Source organism: Equus caballus, chromosome 19, assembly GCF_041296265.1.
Source record: "Equus caballus isolate H_3958 breed thoroughbred chromosome 19, TB-T2T, whole genome shotgun sequence".
NCBI lineage: Eukaryota > Metazoa > Chordata > Mammalia > Perissodactyla > Equidae > Equus > Equus caballus.
The window spans coordinates 4,408,619-4,430,237 of record NC_091702.1 but is presented as its reverse complement, the minus strand read 5'-3'; the positions used below and the strand labels follow the sequence as shown (position 1 = coordinate 4,430,237).

Sequence of the window (21,619 nt, the reverse complement as noted above, 5' to 3'; positions counted from 1 at the left end):
TTCATTGCCTATTACAAGTTGACAAGTTGCTAACTTGCAAAAGTTAATTGTTGCAGAGAAGAGTGTTAGGGTATTTTGTCAAAAAAAGGGCATATTGCCACAGGCTACAGTAAATATTTAGTGTGATTGAGATAACGTATAGGATTTAATTAAAGAAACATAACAAAAGGTATCAGCAGGCACAAATTTCACAAAGTTTTATTTTGTGGCAAATGACCAAGGACACAAAAAAATGAACTGTGTTTTTTCTCAGGTTCACAAAGCAAGAACGAAAATTTTTGGACTCTGACATTTACCCTAAAATAAAGGCAGAAGTGGGGCATCTTTGGCCAAAAAGGGGATTATGTGCTGGGTGTGTTCCCAGCTGGATTCACAAATCCGCTCCCGGAGGATGAACAAGGAGCCTGTGGAGGGTTCGTCACCACAGCTGGGTGTGAAGGAGCGGGAAAGCCGAGAACCCAGCAGAGGTGAGAAGAAACGGCCGGCTTCTTGGCGGAAGCAAGTGCGGGCAAAGCAGCCAGCCGGGATCTGTTCCCACAAGAGGTGTTTATATCTTCATTAAACCTGAGGCTCCAGCCAAAGAAATGCCTCCAGGGACTAGGAATCAGGATTCTTTTTAATGCCTTAGCTTGTAAAGAACTAAGAAAGTTGACACGGGAAGAGATCAACCTTATTTTCTTATTCCCAGACCCCAGGTCCCTGTTTTCGGAGCGAAAAGGGACCTTGCAATTCACAGGATCTAACTCCTCCATCTTATTATTTTATCATTGGAAAAACTGAGGCCCACGGGGAGTTTTTTCTAAACTTCCTGCCTCCCGGCGGCGCTGCGGTCTGGCTCTTGCCAAGCGCGCCCTCCCCGCTGCTGCGGCCTGGCCAGCGCCTGTCGCCGCGATGCTTTCGGTCTGCAGAGCCCGCAGCTGGAATTGACGCGCTGCCAGCGAGGCCCTGTCCCTTTGACTCACTCCCACGCAGGCCCCGAGGACCCAGCCTGTCCCGGAGAAGACGAGGCAAGAGCACGCGGCTCACCTGGGCGCAGAGCCACACGCGCCACCACCGCACATCCACAGGGCGGAGCTGAGGGACGGCCAGGACTGCAGGCTGACTGCGCGGAACCCAGAGAGGGGCGCAGGACCCAGGAGAGAAAGGCAGATAAAATTCCCGGTCCTCTGTAGTGGGGAGACCTGACAAACATCAGCGGTGGAAGTCACGTTGACAGTATGTACTGTTGATACGATGTGATGAAAATGGCGCTTTACTTCCGCGGTATTTTCCCAAAACACAACTCCAGTCTAATCGTGAGGCAAACATGAGACAAACCCCACTTGAGAGACATGCTACAAATACCTGGCCAGTCCTCCTCAAGGTGGCCTAGGCCATCGACAGCAAGGAAAGTTTGAGACACTGTCACGCAGAGAGGAGTCCAGGGAGACATGACAGCGGAGGGTAACGCAGCGTCCCGGACGGGGCCCTGGAGCAGAACAAAGACACTGGAGAGAAACTAAGGAAACCTGAAGAAAGGATAGGCTTCGGTAACAAGAATGCGTCAGTATCGACTATCTGTCACAAATGTACTGAGCTAACGGAAGACGTGCGTGCGTAACACGGGAACCTGGGTGCAGAGTGCATGAGAACTCTGTGCTACCTTTGCAGTTTTTCTGTAAATCTAAAACTGTTCTGAAATTAAAAGTTTATTTTTAAAAATTCTGTTTACATGCTCCATCTACTACTGACTTTGAAGTCAGAGAGATCAGCTTATAACCTAGTTTCTGCTTATTAACCTTGTAACCCTGGACAGCTCTTGCCTTCATTTTCCTCGTCTCTAAGTGTTGTAGAAACTGAAGGGGAGGGGGCCGGCCAGGTGGCGCAGCAGTTAAGTGCGCACGTTCTGCTTCGGGGGGCCCGGGGTTTGCCCACCCGGATCCCAGGTGTGGACATGGCACCGCTTGGCAAAAGCCATACTGTGGTAGGCATCCCACATATAAAGTAGAGGAAGATGGGCACGGATGTTAGCTCAGGGCCAGTCTTCCTCAGCAAAAAGAGGAGGATTAGCAGCAGATATTAGCTCAGGGCTAATCTTCCTCAAAAAAAGAACAAAAAGAAACTGAAGGGGGTCCAAATGTGTCATCCCATAATATGCCACTTTGGCATAAGGATTATTTTGATTATTTTAAGCCAAGAGCAATTGAGAAAGAGCAGACACAGGAAGAGCTCTCTGCCCTCTCCCTTTCTGCCTAAAGGCATAATTTCCCTTCATGAAGGTGATATAAATTTCCATTTGTTCAGGTGTTCCCTTCCCCCATTCCAAGAAAAGAACTGGCTTAGTCACCTGAGAAGCACCGGGAGTCAGAGTCAGCATAACAAATCCTACTAAACAACCCTTATCGACCATACATTTCTTAGTCAACCTCCCACAATTTACCACCCCTCAGAGCCCCAACCCTCTTTTCCTTTATTTAATAAGTTCTCCACAATTTATCACCTTTTGCTAAAATGATATATAAGCCCCCAAATCTAACTGCTTCTTTGGGTTTTCATTTCTTTTCTGCAAAGCCCCCATGTACATAAAAATATTTATACAATCTGTCTGCCTTTTCTCCTGATAATGTCTTTTAACAGTTTAAATCGCAGGCCCTCATTAAGGAACCTGAGAGGATAGACGAACAGGTTTTGCTGCCTTACAGAATCAAGTGAGATCCTGTAAACTATGTGTGAGATTGCAGCTAAAAGTACAGAAGCTTCAAAGGATTTCCTATTTGTATAACTGTGATCAGACCTTGTATGACCTTCTTTAGAATCTAGTTTCTTCATCTGTCATCTAGAGGTAATGATAGTACCTTCATCTCCAACACGTGCTGTAAGCAATAGGTGAGATGTTGACGTGAAATGCCCACCGCAGTCCAGCACATGTGCACCGTCACTGTCCACAGTCGCTGGGGCTCTGTTGGCCCTCAGTCAGAGATGATCATCCCTTCTCCTTGGCTCTCCTGGTGGAGGCAGCACAGGGGCAGTATCCAGTCCCGAGCTTTGTTAGTCAAAAACTACACTTTAGGGCTGGCCCTGTGGCCTAGTGGTTAAGTGCAGGTGCTCAGCCCCAGTGGCCTGGAGTTCACAGTTTCGGATCCCAGGCACAGAACTAGCACTGCTCGCGGAACCACACTATGGCAGCCTCCCACATACAATAGAGGAAGATTGGCACAGATGTCAGCTCAGCCACAATCTTCCTCACAGGAAAGAAAATAAATAAATAAAATAAAAACCACAGCGTATCCATCTTGTTAGGTGTGATCAGGATCCGGGAAACTGAATCACCTTAGCCAAACTTTTGAGAGATTAGCTCACAACCAGCAGGCTGATGTTTTACATTTCTCGGGAAATTTAATGGTCAAAAAAGACTGTGTCGTGGGGCCGGCCCGGTGGCGCAGTGGATAAGTGCGCACGTTCCGCTTCTCGGTGGCCCAGGGTTCACCGGTTGGGTTCTTGAGTGCGGACCTGGCACCGCTTGGCAAAACCCATGCTGTGGTGGGCTTCCCACATATAAAGTAGAGGAAGATGGGCACGGATGTTAGCTCAGGGCCAGTCTTCCTCAGCAAGAAGAGGAGGATTGACAGTAGTTAGCTTGAAAAAATTAAATTAAATTAAATTTTAAAAAAGACTGTGTCTGGCCGTGAGGCCAGTTCCTCCCAGTTGGAATGTCCTCTTGGGAAACCATCTTAGGCTCCGAAGCCTGCTCCAGAAGGACTGGGATAGAGTGCAAGGGAAGTTAGGGTCTCAGTGGAACGTGTGGCTGTTGATGATTTGCGTTCCTGGTCCACTGTTACAGACTGAATTGCATCCTCACAAAGTTCACGTGCTGATGTCCTGGCCCTCAGCACCTCAGAGTGTGACTGTACTTGGAGACGAGGCCTTTAAAGAGGCGCTTAGGTAAAATGAAGTCATTAGGGCGGGCTCTCTTCCCGTGCGACTGGCGCCCTTATAAGAGGAGGAGGTGAGGACGTCAACAAGCTCAGAGGAAGACGACTTGAAGACTGTCTCAGAGGAAGACAGAGAGAAGGCGGCGTCTGCAGCAAGGAAAGGGGCCTCAGAAGAAGCCGACCTGCTGGCACCTTCATCTTCCACTTCCAGCTTCCAGAACTATGGGAAAATGAATTTCTGTTGGTAAGTCTGTGGTACTTTACCCCATCTGTGGTGCTTTGCTGTGGCCGCCCTGGCAAGCCAGGACCCCCCAGAGAAAGGCCTGGAGAGCCCGGGACAATTCTCTTTTCAACTCGCCTTCTCAAACTGTAGTTACAGCACATACAGAGACATGTTACAGTCCATTTGGGTAAATAAATTTTTTGTATAAACTGATTTGCGTAAGAAACTATTTTTATGAATAAATTTATTTGTAGACATATATACAAGCAGGTAGTCAGAATCTCTTGGTGAAACTAAGAAAACCCTCTAGTGTGGAGCTGGCCGGGGTAGGTTTCTGTACACAGGATGATTCTGTGGTGAACACACTTGTAAACACCGCACGCTCTGGCTTCTCTCAGACGTCCACAGTGCACAGGGACACATGAGAGGCTCTGAGAAGGCCTGCAGTAAAGAATGTGCTTCAGCGTCACTGACTCCAGGCCTCGCAGAAGGTGCCGGCCACAGAGCTGTCTTTCTGGCGGGTTTCTGTCTGCAGTTGCCTGTGAGCACTGTTGCTCTGGGCTACCGCGTGCCAGTCACCCATCATCACTTACATGTGTTATTTCCTCAGAAGTCAGTTAAGGTCATCCTTTTTATTCCTGTGGTTTTTGTTTTTCAGAGGGTGACATTTCTTGGCTGTCTTTCCAGAGTCTCAAACTTCTAGCCTGTTACTCACACACTACAGAGAAATCAAACTTTCCTAGTAAAGCAGGGCAAAAGGGACAACAGAAACCATTTGCGTTGATCTCACTATGTTGTTACATCAGTTTTATGTGACACATGAAAGTTTCCACAGGGACCTGGAGAACATGAGAAGACAGAGGCTCATGCTTGATGAAATGTACTTTTTTTTTTTTTTTTTGCCTGAGGAAGATTCGCCCTGGGCTAACATCTGCTGCCAATCTTCTTCTTTTTGGATGTGAGCCACTGTCACAGCATGGCCACTGACAGACAAGTAGTGTAGGTCTGTGCCTAGGAACCAAATCCAGGCTGTAGAAGTGGAGTGCACTGAACTTAACAACTAGGCCACCGGGGCTAGCCCTGAAATGTGCCTTTCTAAAGGCCATCTTTTTTGAGGCTTTCTGAGGATCTCTAATTGCAGCTGATTTTTTTTTTTTTTTTTTGGCTGAGGAAGATTAGCCCTGAGCTAACATCTGTTGCCAATCTTCCTTTTTTGCTTGAGAAAGATCCAACATGAGTGAACATCTGTGCTAATCTTCCTTTATTTCACATGGGGGTCACTGGCACAGCATGGCTCATGAGTGGTGTAGGTCCATGCCTAGAATCTGAACCTGTGAACCAGGGCCGCTGAAGCAGAGTGCGTTGAACTTAACCACTGGGCCATGGGGCCAGCCCCGCAGCTCATACTTTTAAGAGCCAAATAAATAAGATAACTGGCTGGGAAGCTATCTGTTACCTGTACAATGGCTGAAGGAGCCTTTCTGGAAATTAAAATTTGTCCTATTTCTAGACATCTTCAATTTCAGTTTTATCTTGATTGTGAGAGAAAAATTAACTCAATGAGTTAAAAGCCATTATTTGTCATTGATTTTTGTCTTGGTCATTGGCCAACTGACCAATAGAGTAATGACTCCTTTTTTGGTCTATTCTGCACCTTCGTGTCTCCTAAGATCCTGAGTGTCATTTCAGGTTCTGCACCTTGGGAAAGAGCAGCTTCTGAAAAATCAGATAACCAGCCTGAGAGTGAATATAAAAATTCATTTTCTAAAATGTGTGAGCCAGGATGTAACTTACAAACCAGCTCAATTCCTCCATGGAATTGCAAACAGAATAAGAGAAGCTGCCAGAATTTTAGAATTGAAAGGGGAAGAGATCACTGTTCCAGAGAATACGTGCCCCCTCCCATTTTCTGTTAATGGAATAGGCAGCTTGGGCCTGGACCGTGAGGGACGCTGTGTGGTACCCAGCGAGAGCGGGCGCAGCCGCAGAGAGCTGGGTGCCAACTCCGGCAAGAAAACTTGTCAGCTGGGTGACCCTAGGCCACTCAGTGAAGCCCTCTACAATGCTGTTTCTCCCCCAGCAAACGCAATCACCGCTGCCATCCCCTCCTTCCGGGGGTTGCGAGGAGTTAAGTAAGATCAAGTGAGTTTGTAGCTGGGTGACATCTACATGACAGGTTGCAAACTGATGACCTGTCATTTTCCTGATATGTTTTCCTAAAATTTATTTTAGCTTTGATTTTTTGAAGAAGAAGATCTGCCCTGAGCTAACATCTGCTGCCAATCCTCCTCTTTTTGCTGAGGAAGACTGGCCCTGAGCTAACATCCGTGCCCATCTTCCTCTACTTTATACGTGGGACGCCTACCACAGCATGGCGTGCCAAGCGGTGCCACGTCCGCACCCGGGATCTGAACTGGTGAATCCCGGGCCGCCGAGAAGCGGAACGTGTGCACTTACCCACTGCGCCACCGGGCTGGCCTCTGGAGATATTTTGAAGAGAAGAGTGAGAGTGTGCCTGTGATGGGCAGAAAATTCTCTGAAAGTCATTTCTGTTCACTCAGGACGTTCCACGAGCTAAGACTTGCCATCTCTCCCTTTCACCTCCCCTCTCCCACCCCTGAAACACTTTCCATTTTCTCACTGTAGTGTATCCTTCGTGCCACCTCCAGTTATCTCATTCAAATCCAGCCCTGATCACTTCACTAACCTCTTCAAAAGACTATGGTTGTTCTCCACTGCCTTTGGGGTCAAGACCAAAATCCTTAGCATAGCACAGAAGACACTTCACAACCAGGTCCTGTCCTGTCCCCTGCAGCTTCCGCCCCTAGTCCTCGACCTCCACCATTCCCCTGCCCAATACAGCAACACAAAGGAAGCATCTGTCCCACAGGAGGCCTCACCTCTCTGCCCCGTGTGGGAACCCTGGCAGGCGTGGCAGGCCTCCCGGAGCCCCATCTACATAAGAACCAGGTGGTCCTGAGAGAAACAAGGAAAAAGGAATGTTGGAACTAGTGTTAATCCCGAGCAACCTGGCATTAAGGCTCTTCAGTGTGAGCGGTGCCTGGCACTTGCTTGGCTGACGGGGGAGAGAGATGCTGTGGTGGTTGTAGGAAAGGAATTGTGCTTTACTGGGAAACTAGGCATTGTCTGGAGGAAAGCCCTTGGGTCGTCTGATTCTAATCTTTCATTACCTTTGAGCTACTTTACAACCTTTTCAGTTGTAAGTAATTGATAGTAATGCAAAATAATCCTCTGACATGCAAATTCTGTCCTGTCTGGTAGGGCTCTCATTGATTTCCCCAGCCTCTGTGGTGAAATCAGTTTGCTTCTATTTACACATTCATTTCAATATTTCTGATCTATAAATATAGCTGTTCTTTGAGTTATTTCATTGATTCATTGAATCAATGTTTCCTTCATTGATTAGTGAGTAAAATAAGATGTTTAACATATATGTATATGGATCATGATTTTAATTATCTTAGAGCGTAAGACACTGTCTGGCGCCACCAAACTTCTTCCAAATCATCCCAGAGAGATGTTGTCTCAGCATCTTCAGGGAGTCAAAGGAGACCGAGGGAGAGACGTCATGATTTCAGGACTGAAAAAGAGTCGCGAAATGTTAGCAGAGGGGCCCTTCTTCACCCAGAAAGACGGAACCGGCCGCTCAACAGCTACCCCTCGGTCAACGTCGACAAGCAGACGCGCCCCAGGTAGGTCAGAAGCGGGGCTGCACCAGAAGTCAGGTTCTGTGACGCGGCAGCCGTAGATTCAGAAGTGCTGGCACGGAAGGACTTCCACGGACATCAGACCAGCAGTGGACAGAGGGCAAAGTGGAGGACTGAGGAATGGATGCGCCCGGGAGCTCAGTGGGCCTCGGACCTACAGATCCTTCTTGTTGACGTTGTTAATATTACCCACATTCTTTGAATAGCCTCCTGTTAAACAGAAACAACAGACCCCAAATGCAGTCACTTATGCTAAGCACCACCGAGCCTTAATCTTAACCCAATTTTAGTTTCAGCCTCTCCCAGGAGTGGACTTTTAAACCAATCAGCCTGGAATCTCCTGATCGATGCTAATGAGGTGGTCTGCCTGAGAAGACCCCTTGCCCTCCCCTAAGGGAAAGTGACCTTGCCTGAAACAATCCACACTTTTAACTTCTTTGTCCACCCTCTTTCTGCCTATAAAAACCTTTCATTTTATGGATAAGGAGAAAGATTAGTGGTTAACAGGGAGTTGGGGGGAGGGTGAAAGGGGAAAAGGGGCACATATACATGGTGACAGGTAAAAATTTGCCATTGGTGGTGAGAACTATGCAGTCTATACAGAAACTGATAAATAATAATGTACACCTGGGGCCGGCCCGGTGGTGCAGTGGTTAAGTGGGCCTGTTCCACTTTGGCGGCCCGGGGTTTACTGGTTCGGATCCCGGGTGTGGACATGGCACCACTTGGCAAAAGCCATGCTGTGGCGGGCGTCCCACATGTAAAGTAGAGGAAGATGGGCATGGATGTTAGCTCAGGGCCAGTCTTCCTCAGCAAAAAGAAGAGGATTGGCAGCAGATGTTAGCTCAGGGCTAATCTGCCTCAAAAAAAAAAAAATAATGTACACCTGAAATTTACACAATGCTATAAACCACATGACCTATTGGGAAAAACACAAACAAAAACAAAACCTTCCATTTTGTGTAACTTCTCGGAGCTGCTGTCTATTTGCTGGACATATTTGCCAATTCATAAATGGCTGAAGAAAGCCAATTAGATCTTTAAATTTACTCTGTTGAATTTTTGTCCTTTAACACTTCTTAAGGTAGATGTGGGGCTGAGGAGGGAATCAAGGATTAGGTTACACTGTACTGTCTTCAGGAAGCTCTCCTGATCTGGTGTTCATTAATGCAAGAACCTGGGACAACAGGTTGCATAGGAAAGCAACTATCTTATAACATAAAAAACATCCTCTTGAGCTGACCATTTAGTTAGACGTCCCTCAGTGGAACATTCCTCCTGAAGCGCACTAGCATCCACACCGGCTTTCAATCAAAGACTTGTGGTCAGTCTCTCCTGCGCTGTCAGAAACTGTAAATGTATCTGCCATTTTCAGATGACATCTGTGACTATGTATGCAAGACCACAGTGAAATCAGTTGCAAAATGAAAATTGGAAGTCTTCTAAAAGATGTAGTCTGTGAAGCAATGAGTCTGACCTTGGAGAATTGAATCATGCACAAAGCCATGACAGGCAGGAGGAAACAGTCAATAACAGAGAAAGAAAACTGAGCAGACAGATTTGGCAGACATTAGAGGTGACTCATTCAACGTCTCCCAACCTCATATTTCTTGCCTGCCTCTACTTTAGAGGCTAGAAAAGCTAAAATAACCCCTCTTTCTGTCTTCCCTACAGACAGCAAGAACCAGATGCTCAGGATCAAACCTGGTTTTGCCTCTTCCTGAGCAAGTCGCTTAACTCTCTTTCCCTCCATTTGCTCATCTGTAAAATGTACCTGCCTCATGGAGTTGTTCTGAGGATTTAATGAGTTGATGTATGTGAAGCCCTGAGAATAATTCCTGCAAATAGCGTGTGCTCAGTAAGTGTGACCAGGAGTCCCAGGAGTGATCTGGGAGCAGGGTCACACGCATTCACACCGCTGGTGCAGACGAGGAGACATGATTGACAGTCCCACAGACTGGAAGTTTTGGAGGAGAGGTGTTTCACTGAAGGAAACTCTGGACGTCGGGCTGGCCGAATCTCTAGAGGTCCACCAGCTGGGCTAAGTTGCCGGGGACAGCCAGGGCGATTGTCATAAGTCATCCACTTACCAAGGGGACAAGGAGAAGGCTTGTAGCTCCTAGACTATTGAACTCCAGGCATCACCACGGCAGCCCTGGAAGGCTAGTCCCTGGTGAAACCAGTTTGGAAAGTTCTCCTCTTCTTCCCCCGATATTCCTGTTACATTTCCTTATGCGTGATTTTCTCAGCCCTGCAGCGATTCACACAAAGTTGTGATAAACACTCCTTTCCCATCTGTAATGCTAACAATTTGGAATGTGTAATCGTGCCTACACACGGTTGGCTCTCCGTCATCGTTAGTAGAACAGTTTCAACCCGCTTCAGCCACATTTGTCAAGTTCCTGCTATTTGCGTAGCTCATGCTTTTCTCCCTTAATAATTCTTCTTTGCAAGCCCCTCAGTTTCTTCCACCTTGTTGGTTATGTTTTCCTAATAGTCCCTCAATTTTCCTGCCCCCACCTCAGACTCTACAGGAACCCAGCCCGGCTCTTGTTCCCCATTGCGTGTCTGGCTGAATATGCACGTCCCATTTCTTGGCTCCCCCCGATCCCTTGGCTGTTGAATTTTCTCTAGGGCCTGGTGATGAGTAACTGCACCGAAGCCTCCGCCAAAGCAGTGCCAAGCCCTAAGGGAGGCCCCTGAGCTTCCAGTTACAGGTTCAATCTGAGGAGATGTTTCTCCAACCATCTCCTGCCTTTCTCAATTCCTTCCAGCCATCCATAATCATCCTCCCTGAAGACACAAATCAAATCAAATCTGGTTATGGAATCTCTGAACTTGAAGCAGAGTAGTTGAAACACAGGTTGTAAAGCTTCCATTTTGTGCAAATTTCCAATTTGAAGAGAATAGGTATGCAACCATTTGTGGAATTAATCAATGGAATGTTATTTCATTAACAGGCAGGCCTGGTTAATGCCGATATATAGCAACAACCATCGAGGGACCAGCAAAACGCATGGAGGCTGAGATGGGGAGGCAGGGTCAGCAACACTCTAAAGCTGGGTCCACAAACGCAGCACAAATGGGAAGGATGCGCTGGTGATTTCTTGGTAGTTGTGTTGTGTGGTCATGGATATTTTAACAAGACTATTCGAAGCATAATTTTTAATTTAAAACATTATGGGCAAGCAAACACTTCACAATGGAAGATATACCAAAGGCCAAAAAGCACAGGAAAAATATGTTCACCATTAGTCATCAGGACATGCAAATAAAAACTACAATGAGACGGGCCAGCCCAGTGGCACAGCGGTTAAGTGCACACATTCCGTTTTGGCGGCCTGGGATTCACCAGTTTGGATCCCGGGTTCGGACACGGCACTGTGTGGTTAGCCATGCTGTGGCAGCCATCCCACATATAAAGTAGATGAAGATGGGCATGGATGTTAGCTCAGGGCCAGTCTTCCTCAGAAAAACAAAAAGAGGAGGATTGGCAGATGTTAGCTCAAGGCTAATCTTTCTTGGGGGAAAAAAAACTACAATGAGATACAACTGTATACCTACTAGAATGGCTAAAATTAAAAAGAGTGACAATCCCAAGTGTTGACAAAAATGTAGAGCAACTGGAACTCTCACACACTGCTGGTGGGGATGAAAAATGGAACAGTTGCTTTGGAAAGCAGTTTGGCAATTTCTTATGAAACACACTCTCACTGTATGACCCACTCATTCAACTTCTAGATATTTTCAAGAGAAGTGAAAACGAATATCCACACAAGAACTTACACAAATGTTCTTGACAGGTTTCCTCATAATAGCACAAACTGTGAACAACCCAAATGTCCATCAGCAGGAGAATGGGTAAACAAGATATGGTACATCCACATGAGGGGTCAGCCCAAAGGGATGAGCTGCTGATACAGACAACATGGACAAATCTCAAAATCATTGTGCTGAATGAAGAAAGCCAGACACAGAAGAGGACACGCTGTCTGACTCCACCTACCTGAAAGTCTAAATAATGCAAGCTAATCCATAGTGACAGTAAAGCCTAGACATAGGGAAGGAGAGAGGACAGAGTGCAAAGGGGTACGAGGAGCCTATTGGCAATGAGCAAATAGTTGTTTATCTTGATTGTGGCTGTAGTTTCACAGATGCATAATTTTTCAAAACTCATTGAACTTTAGATACACTTTATTGTATGAAATTACACTTCAATAAAGTTGATTTTAAAATATCATGGGCCAATTTGAAGAATAGCAATTGCTCTTGCAAAAAGCAGAAAATCCTTTTCTTCCTGGAAGCTGCTGGTGAGCAAATTCTAAGTGATTTAGGCTCTCAAAACTATGAATAGGAACAAGTGCAGTGTGTCCACACTGGGTTGGTTTTCCTCCTGAAAGCCACCTGGAGTTTGCCACTCTCAGACTTGGCTTCATTCACAGGCAAGTGAGTGATCCCTCCCCGGTGTAAAATCGTTCTATCCAAGTACGCTTGACCTTGAAAGGGATTTAAGCAGGGAGCTGCAGTTTCTCCAATGCCCCTGACTGCGGAAAGGCCCTTCTCTCTCCAGGAACTGAGCTTCTGCATTCAGGAGTAGTGTCCATTGTAGGGGACTGGAATTGGCCACCCCAAGATATATCTCTTTGGCATGAGGATTATTTGGGGCTGGTTACTTTTAAAAACTGCAGACAGGAAAGAAACTCTGGAAAGTAGAATTTACCTACCCTTTGTTAAGAGACATTTACATTGTAAGGGAAATCTCCATCTGTAAAGGTGTCTCCCTCTCTGCACCAGGAAGAGGGGGGAATGACCTTATCTCTAGAAACTCTTATCAATGAGGAAGGCAAGGACTCAAGTCTGCATAATAACCTTACTCTTGTTTACTGTACTTTTCTGGTGATCTCCCATAACTGACTCCCCCTGCCCCCAACATCCTCCTTTGTCTTTAGTTGAGGATGGTGTTTAAGGTGAGAGCTTCCGCCATTTTGGCGAGTTTCTCAGTTTTTCTGAGCCTCTCCTATGTATACATGTTATAAAGCTTTGTTTAATTTTCTCTTGTTATTCTATCTCACATGAATCTAATTCATTGTCTGGCCAGAAGGACCCAGAGTGGGTAGAAGAAATGTCTTCCCTATACCATGAAGCTGAGAAAGAGCAAAGATGCCCATCAGCCCTTCTTCCCTCTCTGCTGCCCCCTCCACAGACAGCCAGATACACCCATACCCGTACCTGCCCTTGGGCACGTGTTGTGGCTCAGCGCTTCACATGCATTATCTCATTTACTTCACTGTAACAACTGCAGAAGGCAGATACTGTTGAAATGCCTACTATACAGATGAGAAAACAGGGTCAGAGAGTTTATGTAATGAACCCAAGATTTGCTGCTAGTAAGTGGCAGAGCTGTGATCATAAACCAGACATTTGAACTCCAGAGCCAACATCTTAATCACCTCACTCCCTAACATGGAAATCCACTGAGTCGACAACTGTTCCGCTGAAATGGGCCTCCCTTTTCCTCCTGTGACTCAGGCATCACTCTGGGCTCTGTGAGCACTGTCCCCTGTGTGGTGGCATGAGTCCAGAGTGCCGGGCTTCTTCACTGGTGCTTTGCTGCCTCAGGAGGGCGAGGAGCCCGTCACACGGGGCGGGGCTTTCCTGGTTGCCTGAGTCCCCACACAGGGAGGGCCCACACCTCCTGGAGGAAGCCAGATCCAAGGGGGGATTCATTCTTCCAGGGACATTCAGGGAAGAAAGCATGACAGGCCTGAAGCCTCGCTCCTCGGGAGCGTCTCTCTGCAGAGCCACAGCCTCACTGCCATGGACATCTGGTTTTTTGTTTTGTTTTTGTTTGTTTGTTTTTTGAGGAAGATTAGCCTTGAGCTAACTGCTGCCAATCCTCCTCTTTTTGCTGAGGAAGACTGGCCCTGAGCTACCATCTGTACCCATCTTCCTCTACTTTATATGTGGGACGCCTACCACAGCATGGCGTGCCAAGCGGTGCCATGTCCGCACCCGGGATCTGAACCGGCGAACCCCGGGCCGCAGAAGCAGAACCTGCACATTTAACTGATGTGCCAATGGTGGCCCCTGGCTTCTTGCTTTAATCAGCTGCTCCAACACCACGCAGCTCAGCGAGGCTGTAAAGAGGCAGCCCTAAAGACACATCGGCCTGCCATACCCTTCCTCTGCTCAGTCTTCCTCCCCGCCCCAGTTCTTTTCTTTCCTGTTTATTATGTAACGGGGCTCCGCATTAACCTTTTTCTTTTCAATTCCTGCCTCTCTCGGGGCAGTGAGTGTGGCAATCTGGATGTCCAGATACTGCTGCTGCCTGGCTTCCAGAGCTGGCGTCCACACGAATAGCTCTCACGGCTGGCCACGGGCATCCTGCACTTCACCTTGGAGGAGCCATGCCGCCCGCGTCCTCCCCCTGCGAGAGGGTAACACGGCACGCAGCGAGGGCCACCTGCGATGAGGCACGGCGCTGGGAGATGACGAATAGAGGTTGGGCACAATGGACCCTGCCTGAGTTGGGGCACTGTAGACTGGCACTTCGGGGAGAGAGGCTCCGCGGCTCTCCCTTTGAGTCCGCACCACATGAGACCTCTTCAGCAGATACGGTTGTAAGTGACTCAAGTCTCTGAATCTCATGCAGAGACTACGTCACTCCTCAGGGGCAAGGACCCTGGTGTTTCTTCTTTGTATCCCCAGTACAAGATGTGCTCGATGAATGTGTGCCGACTTGTGAAGCCAGCCATAACACAGGTTATGGCACGGTGAGGAAACGGGACTCCTAGAATGTGGGGTAGCAGCTCCATCCTGCTCTCTGCTGTCTATAAATTGGCCCAGCGCACCACTTCTTCCCCTGCCCTGTGTAAAAAGTCAGGCACTTCCTGTGACTTCTTTGTCCATGTCCTAAGTCACAAACTCAGTATATAATATGTCTAGGCCAGATAAAATCCAAAACTCCACCTGCGATTTAAAGGCCTGCAGCTCCTCTTGGGCATGTGGCCGCCCGGGACAGACAGGAAGGCTCTGCCTGGGGCCGAGGCCGTGTTTGTCTTCTCTCCTATTCCCGCCTTGTTGATTTCTGCTTCCTCCATTTTGCCTGCTGTGGTTTCTGGCCTCCCTGGGGTCTCAGGGTCCCAGGAAAGTTCTGAATGGACTGGCCCTGTCGCCTGCTGGCTCCAGGCTCTCTCAGTGTGGCAGGCATTCAGAGCAGATGCTTCCTCTCAGGTGTTTGCGGTTCTTTGGAGAGCTCTGCTCCTCTTCGAAAGAAAACACAAATTATCCAACTTGCAGCTCTCTTGCCCTGAATGAATTCAACATTATTACACTGGTACCTGACCCAGGATACCAGCCCCTAGGCAACAAGCCAGACCTCCTCTCAGCTCGGTCTGCCCCTACGTGGACCTCTGGGGTGCGACCTAAGGTATCCCCGTGCCCGCTCTCTCTCCTCTTGGGACCCACATTTGGTGCACAGGGAACACGTGTTATTAGCCTGACAAAGTCTGAGTGACCTCTGGTCCCAGCCTAACCTCTCTCCTTTGCTCACCCCCAAAGCTGTTGGCCAGCCCACCCCTCAACGTTGAGGTTCACTTCCCAGGCCAGAGTTGACTCCAGACCACCATGACTCAGTTGTGGAGCCCCCATCTAGCTCTGCACTGGGTGTGAGACGGGAGCAATCCTTGCCCCTTGGCTGGAATCAGACTCCAGTGAACCAACAATGCTCTTCCAAAAATCTGCTTCCCCGCCCCTCTCTTATCTCTACTCCCTTCGGTCCTTCATGTGGCCTTGATGCAGGGGAAGAGCTCAAGAGGCTGTAGGCACTTTTCTGCCAAATCCTTTGGAAGCGTGCACATTGGAATGCACGTCTATTACTTTTCTGGTGCCTCAGCAGTTACACATACACCTAAAGGGACCGAAGCATCAATGCTAGTGAGCTTAACGTACAACTCCTTTGCCCGCGCAGTGAGGTGCAGGCTGGTGGAGGCGCTGTGCTGACTGAACGCCCCCAGATGACGCGCGTTTGTGCCCTGACAGCTTCAGGCTGAAGAAGAGGCCCCATAAACATGAAGTCAAGTTTTTTGTGATGCAAGATTAGAAGGGTTTTCTCCTAGGGGAGCCTGTAATGGCCACAGCTCACTGAGAGCAGCTGAAAGGAAGCAATGGGCCCCGCCCCGCAGCCTTCCACGGCCGTGGTCACAGAGAACTTGGGGTCTGCCAACAGAGTGTTTCCCAGTAGTCCCTGTGGGAATGGATGTGAATATCCACGTGGAATAGAAGGGAAAAGTCCAAAATAAAGTGGCCTCAGGAGGTCCGGGGGTTGAGGGAGTTGTAGACAGCTGGGGCTGGCTTTAGGAACATCATGCCAGAGGCCAACTTTCCCCCTACCTGCAGGAAAAGAGACAGAAATGGTTCTTAGGGCGTTCTCCTGGCCTCTCAGTAGACGTGGCATGCTGGTTTGGGTGACCAACAGACTTGGTTGACATTTGAAGGCAAGGCAGAGACATTTGGGTGGTGACAGTGGTTGGAGACGATGCCAGGCAGTGAATGTCTGATAGAACTCCATTTGCAGGATCTCTCCACTGAGGGCTGAGAAGTGCCAAGGGGATTCAGGGCCAGAACCGATAACTCCGCAGACTGTCGGGCAGAGGAAGTCATTACTGCTGATGGGGTTCAGAACACACTCCCCAAAAGATAGCACCTTGGAATACTGAGTATTTTAAGCTGAAGGAGTTTGAGAAAATGGCAGCAAAAGGACTTAAAATCCTCATGTGAGACATGCCCTTGTTATACCTGGAGAAAAGGAACATCCTAATCTCTGAAGACAAAAGGACACCAAGGGGCTGGCCCGGTGCCGCAGCGGTTAAGTGCGCACGTTCCGCTTCTCGGTGGCTCAGGGTTGGCCGGTATGGATCCCGGGTGTGGACACGGCACCGCTTGGAACGCCATTCTGTGGGAGGCATCCCACGTATAAAGTAGAGGAAGATGGGCACGGATGTTAGCTCAGGGCCAGTCTTCCTCAGCAAAAAGAGGAGGATTGGCAGTAGTTAGCTCAGGGCTGATCTTCCTCCCCCCCCCAAAAAAAGGACACCAAGAAGAATTTTAACAAACTGGCCTTGCTAAATGTCCCCTAGTTTACCACACTTACCTCATACTCCTCAACCTGTCATATTTTTATATGACTGCCCACTCTTCATCGAACCCAGCATAAAAACACTCAGGGCTGTTTCTTTGGGTCTTCATTTCCTTATGAAGGTTCTCATGTCCCATAAAACTTAAATAAAGTTACCTGCTTTTCTCCTGTTCACCTGTCTTTGCCAGTTTACTTTTCAGACCCAGCAGAGACCCTAACAGGGTCAAGGAGAGCTTTTTTCTCCCCTACACTGCTTGGGATTCCTTTCTCGTTAGCACCACATCTAATGGCTCAGAATCCTAAAACGTGAAATCCACAGGAAGATCCAGGGCCCGGCTTTCCCCAGAATCCTTGCCTCTCCTCCAGGCTCAGGAAGTGGGTGGGACCATTGAGAAGGAAACTAGGAGACTGTTTATTTCTGGAGCCCAGGACCTAAGAAGCTTAGTCTTGGTTTCTTCCCATCTGTGCCACCAATCAGAAGCACCACCCCAAAACTCCCCATCCAATAATGATCTCCCACCAACCTTTGCCAAGAAGTCTCTAAAGAGTTCACCAAAACAGCCGCACTAGCTTTCATAGTATCTTCACTTTTCCAAGTGAAATTCCTGCCCACCCACCAAACCCTCCCCTCCTCCTCTTCTGGGGAGGAGGGAGGAAGGAAAGATATATCTGCCAGTGCCTCTGAGCCCAAAGGACTCTTTTCTCTTCTCCTCATCTTCACATATAGTTCCCAAGATCTTATTTGTGAAGGTTGAAATAAAGAGGAGCAGAGACTTCTGGGAAACTAGACTAAGGCCAAGATCCGATGGCGTGAAGGTTTAGTCTGGGGAAACCCTGAAGAACCAGGAAGGAGCTGAAGACATCCAGGCTTGGGACAACGGCCCGGGTTGTTGGGAGGTTGTGGAGGAGCGCTTTGGAAGTGGACCCGATGTTGCCACTCAGCACTCAGGTTAAAAGGCCCGGCTTGCCCGTCGATCAGGACTAGGACAACGCCCGAGACAGTCCAGACGAATGTATTATGCTGCCAAGCTGCATGCTGCAACTCTGCGGGTATCTGCTCAGCCCAAGCGCACTGACTTGGATGACTCAGCAGGAGCAAAGCAAAGCCAGGCCCTGGGCCCGAGAGGCCCCGCCGGCAGTGCAGGGGAGAAACCCTCCATCTGTCTGACTGGAGGGAAGCTCCAGGGGAGAGACCTTAGAGAATGTGTGTCCAACTCAGACATTTCTGCGACAGGTGCTTAAAAAAAGGACATACATTTAGTTATCATGGGAGGAATTATATCTATTTTCTCTTTTGCCATAACATAAACCTCACGTAAAAACGGACGATTGAATGACATGGGGTGGCAAGTGATAGTGCAATTCCGTAAGGGTTTGATTTCAGATTAAAATCCACTTTTACCAATGTTTACGCTACAATTTCACCTGTTCAAATATACACCCAATGAAAATCCCAAACTTTCAGCTTCTAGGTTACAATATGTTTTTTTTTTCCTGAAGAAGATCAGCCCTGAGCTAACATCTGCTGTCAATCCTCGTCTTTTTTGCTGAGGAAGACTGGCCCTGAGCTAACATCCGTGCCCATCTTCCTCTACTTTATACATGGGACACCTACCACAGCATGGCTTTTGCCAAGTGGTGCCATGTCCACACCCGGGATCCGTACCAGTGAACCCCAGTCCACCAAGAAGCGGAACGTGCGAACTTAACCACTGCACCACTGGGCCGGCCCTACAATACAATGTTTTTAAATTTCCTCTTTTTTTTTTTCTTTGGCCAAAAATCTCCAGCTGTTTGAAATCCAACAATCATCCCTTAGACCATTTAGTTCCTAAAAGCATGTCCTACATCAGCCTGTGTGCCTTGCTCGGAGGGAAGAAGGAAGCTCTGAAATCAGCCTTTCCCCCTCAGAAGGTTTGTAATTCACAACAAGATCATTGCAAGGGCTTGACAGCTAATGTGTTTCATAAAGTAAATATTTTAAGATTTAACTCATCACACCACACATTCATCATGTGAGGCTTGGCACCCTTGGAGGTTTCGGTTGCATGTTCCGAGCAGGCTGAGCAGTGGTGGGCATTCCCAGCGGGCTGGTTCTGGTAGGAAGCTGAGCCCCTTTCATTTAGATGAAACGTGGATCCAATGCCTTTTAATGGGATTTATATTCAATTAGGCAACAAATGGAAGGAAAATTCTACCAGCGAACACATCTTAGATAACAGAATTAAGCTAATTTACCTCAACCTGATACTATTTTGTTCCTCCTAGAACACAGTATATAGTATAGAAAATTCTAAAGGTTCCTTTAATCTTCATTGTTCTTTCCAGTTTTGTCTGTGCCTGAAAAACACAGACAGCCCTGAATGATGGGCCTACCAACTCTGATGCTTCTCTCTGAGGCTCGAAGAGTCTTGATCGTAAGTGACTCCTCATCCATCGCTGAGCCCAGCCACACGAGCATGCCTTCTGCATCTGCACAGAGCTGTCTTCAGAATGCCAGCTGGTTGTTCACGGTGACCTCTGGCAGTCGCCATGGACTAAACCAGACATTCCTCTTCCAATAAATGGCTTAAATGAACTTCTATAAAACACACAAGGTCGAATAGGTAATAAGATTTAGATAAATCACCACAAAAACCCCATTTAAAAACAAAAAACTTTCCTACCCTTGCACAGGCGAACCGTACGCCAGCGAAACAGAGACGGTGGACAGCCCACTTCTGCAGATGGTCTCTTGCTGAAGTTGCGAAATTGGAGCTTTAAAATGGATTCAGGAAGGCCAGTTGTTGAAAATAACATCAAATATTGAGTAAAGACATTGCCCACCAAATATGGTTATGACTAAATATATATATATATATTTTTCCTTTTTCTCCCCAAAGCCCCCCAGTACATAGTTGTATATTCTTAGTTGTGGGTCCTTCTAGCTGTGGCATGTGGGATGCCACCTCAGCATGGCTGGATGAGCAGTCCCATGTCCCCGCCCAGGATCCGAACTGATGAAACACTGGGCCACCTGCAGCGGAGAGCACGAACTTAACCACTCGGCCACAGGGCCGGCCCGACTAAATATATTTTCAAATGCGTGTTTGCTTAAATGATCATCCTTTCCATCCTTGTCAAATGTCATAGCCTCGATGGTTTGGCTTTACTGAAACAATAGCAAGCAAAATCAATAACAACAACTAAAATTACAGAGGTGCTTAGGCCTTTGGCAAGCAAGGGTAAAGATTTTACTTCAAACCTTCCCCCTGGGATAATGCATCTACCAACCAGCATTTGTCATTAAGTTTAGGGGTTTGAAGGAAGTAGGCATGTCACTCACTCAGCTGCTTGAGGTACCATTTTCCTTGGCCATTTATAGTGGTCCAGAGTCCTGCCTTTGGCCTTGGCTGGTCAGACACTCAGTCTTGAGAGGGCCCCAGATTTGACTGAAGGCTGACTCATGGTCATAAAAGGCTGACGTACAAAGCCACATACTCACTTAGTAATTTCCAGTGAGAAATAGAGCAGTCAGTTGGGCTAGATGCACACATCAGCCCGAGCAGCCCATTCTTTCCTGCAGGCGAGGGAAGCCAGTTTAGCTAGTGGTCATCTGATCTGTCTAGAGTCAGAGCAAGGGGCAGGATTAAAGGAGTCGGGGGCTTGGTCCCAGCAGATTTGGATGGCCCATTGGACGATCTCTACAATAGATCTTCCTGTCCCCAACATTGACTGGGCACTCACTTCCCTGGGTAGTGTTTGAGTGGGCGCTAGTAATATTTGCTTCAGCCACTCTTCTTCTTCTAATTTCCATGGCCAACCAATTCCCTCTTAATGACACTTTCTTTCTTTAGGACATTTGATTAAGTCATCAGCAGTCTGGCTATCTGGGAGCCACTATCTATCTCTAAAGTGACTTTGCACGTCTCTGCTCTGAGCCCTTTTGAACTTAAAGGATAATTTATTTTCCCTTTTTCAGCCTCCACTTAAAAACTGTAAGGAACACTAAAGGAAAGCAGAGAAAGATCCCTGAAGATTGTGTATTATCAGGAAGGTGTGCTGTCCTAGGGAGGGAGCCTTTGAGGTGAAGTGGTCACTGAGCTGGTGGAGAGGAGACAGAAGTCATGCCATGTGTGGGTAGTAGTGAGGGATGTGGCAGGCACCTGTGGTAACATTGAAGAAAGAGAAGCAGGTGGCATGTCAACCGCCTCTGAGAGTCTGTTGTGCTGAGACCGTGTCTTTTTCCCAAATGTTTCTCCAGCACCTGGCAGTGTCTGCTACATAGTAATTGCTCAGTACATGTGCAGAGCAGAGATCAAAGAAACTAATTTATTTAGAGTAAAGGATTCATGCTGAAGAATTTCGTGTGGTAGAGTCCTGCATCAGTGGAAAGAACAGTGGAGCCGGAATCAGAGGGTCTGAGTTGTGTGATCCAGTGTGTGACCTGGAGCAAGTCAGCTGACCACTTTGGGCTCGGTTTCCTCATCTGTAAATCAAGGATGACAATACTCAGTCTGTCCACTTCACTGGATTGCTGTAAAAAACAACTACAACAGTGAGTGGAAAGCTGCTTGGGAAAGGACAGTATGCGCAGAAGGTGGTGGCAGTGATGATAAATAACCTAGCTCCTTTAGCTATT

At 47.7% G+C, this 21,619-nt stretch overlaps 1 long non-coding RNA gene across 1 annotated transcript in view; it reads right to left on the bottom strand.

Annotated features, from left to right (window-relative positions):
* Positions 1 to 7,590: 7,590 nt before the first annotated feature.
* The window catches only part of LOC102148711 (uncharacterized), a 67,136-nt gene continuing 53,107 nt past the window's right edge, over positions 7,591 to 21,619 (bottom strand). Inside the window, exons 3-5 of the long non-coding RNA XR_011428940.1 lie at positions 19,665 to 19,755; positions 19,375 to 19,579; positions 7,591 to 8,072 (exon numbers count right to left, since the gene is read on the bottom strand). This is a non-coding gene — a long non-coding RNA (uncharacterized lncRNA). The remainder of the gene's footprint in view (positions 8,073 to 19,374; positions 19,580 to 19,664; positions 19,756 to 21,619) is intronic.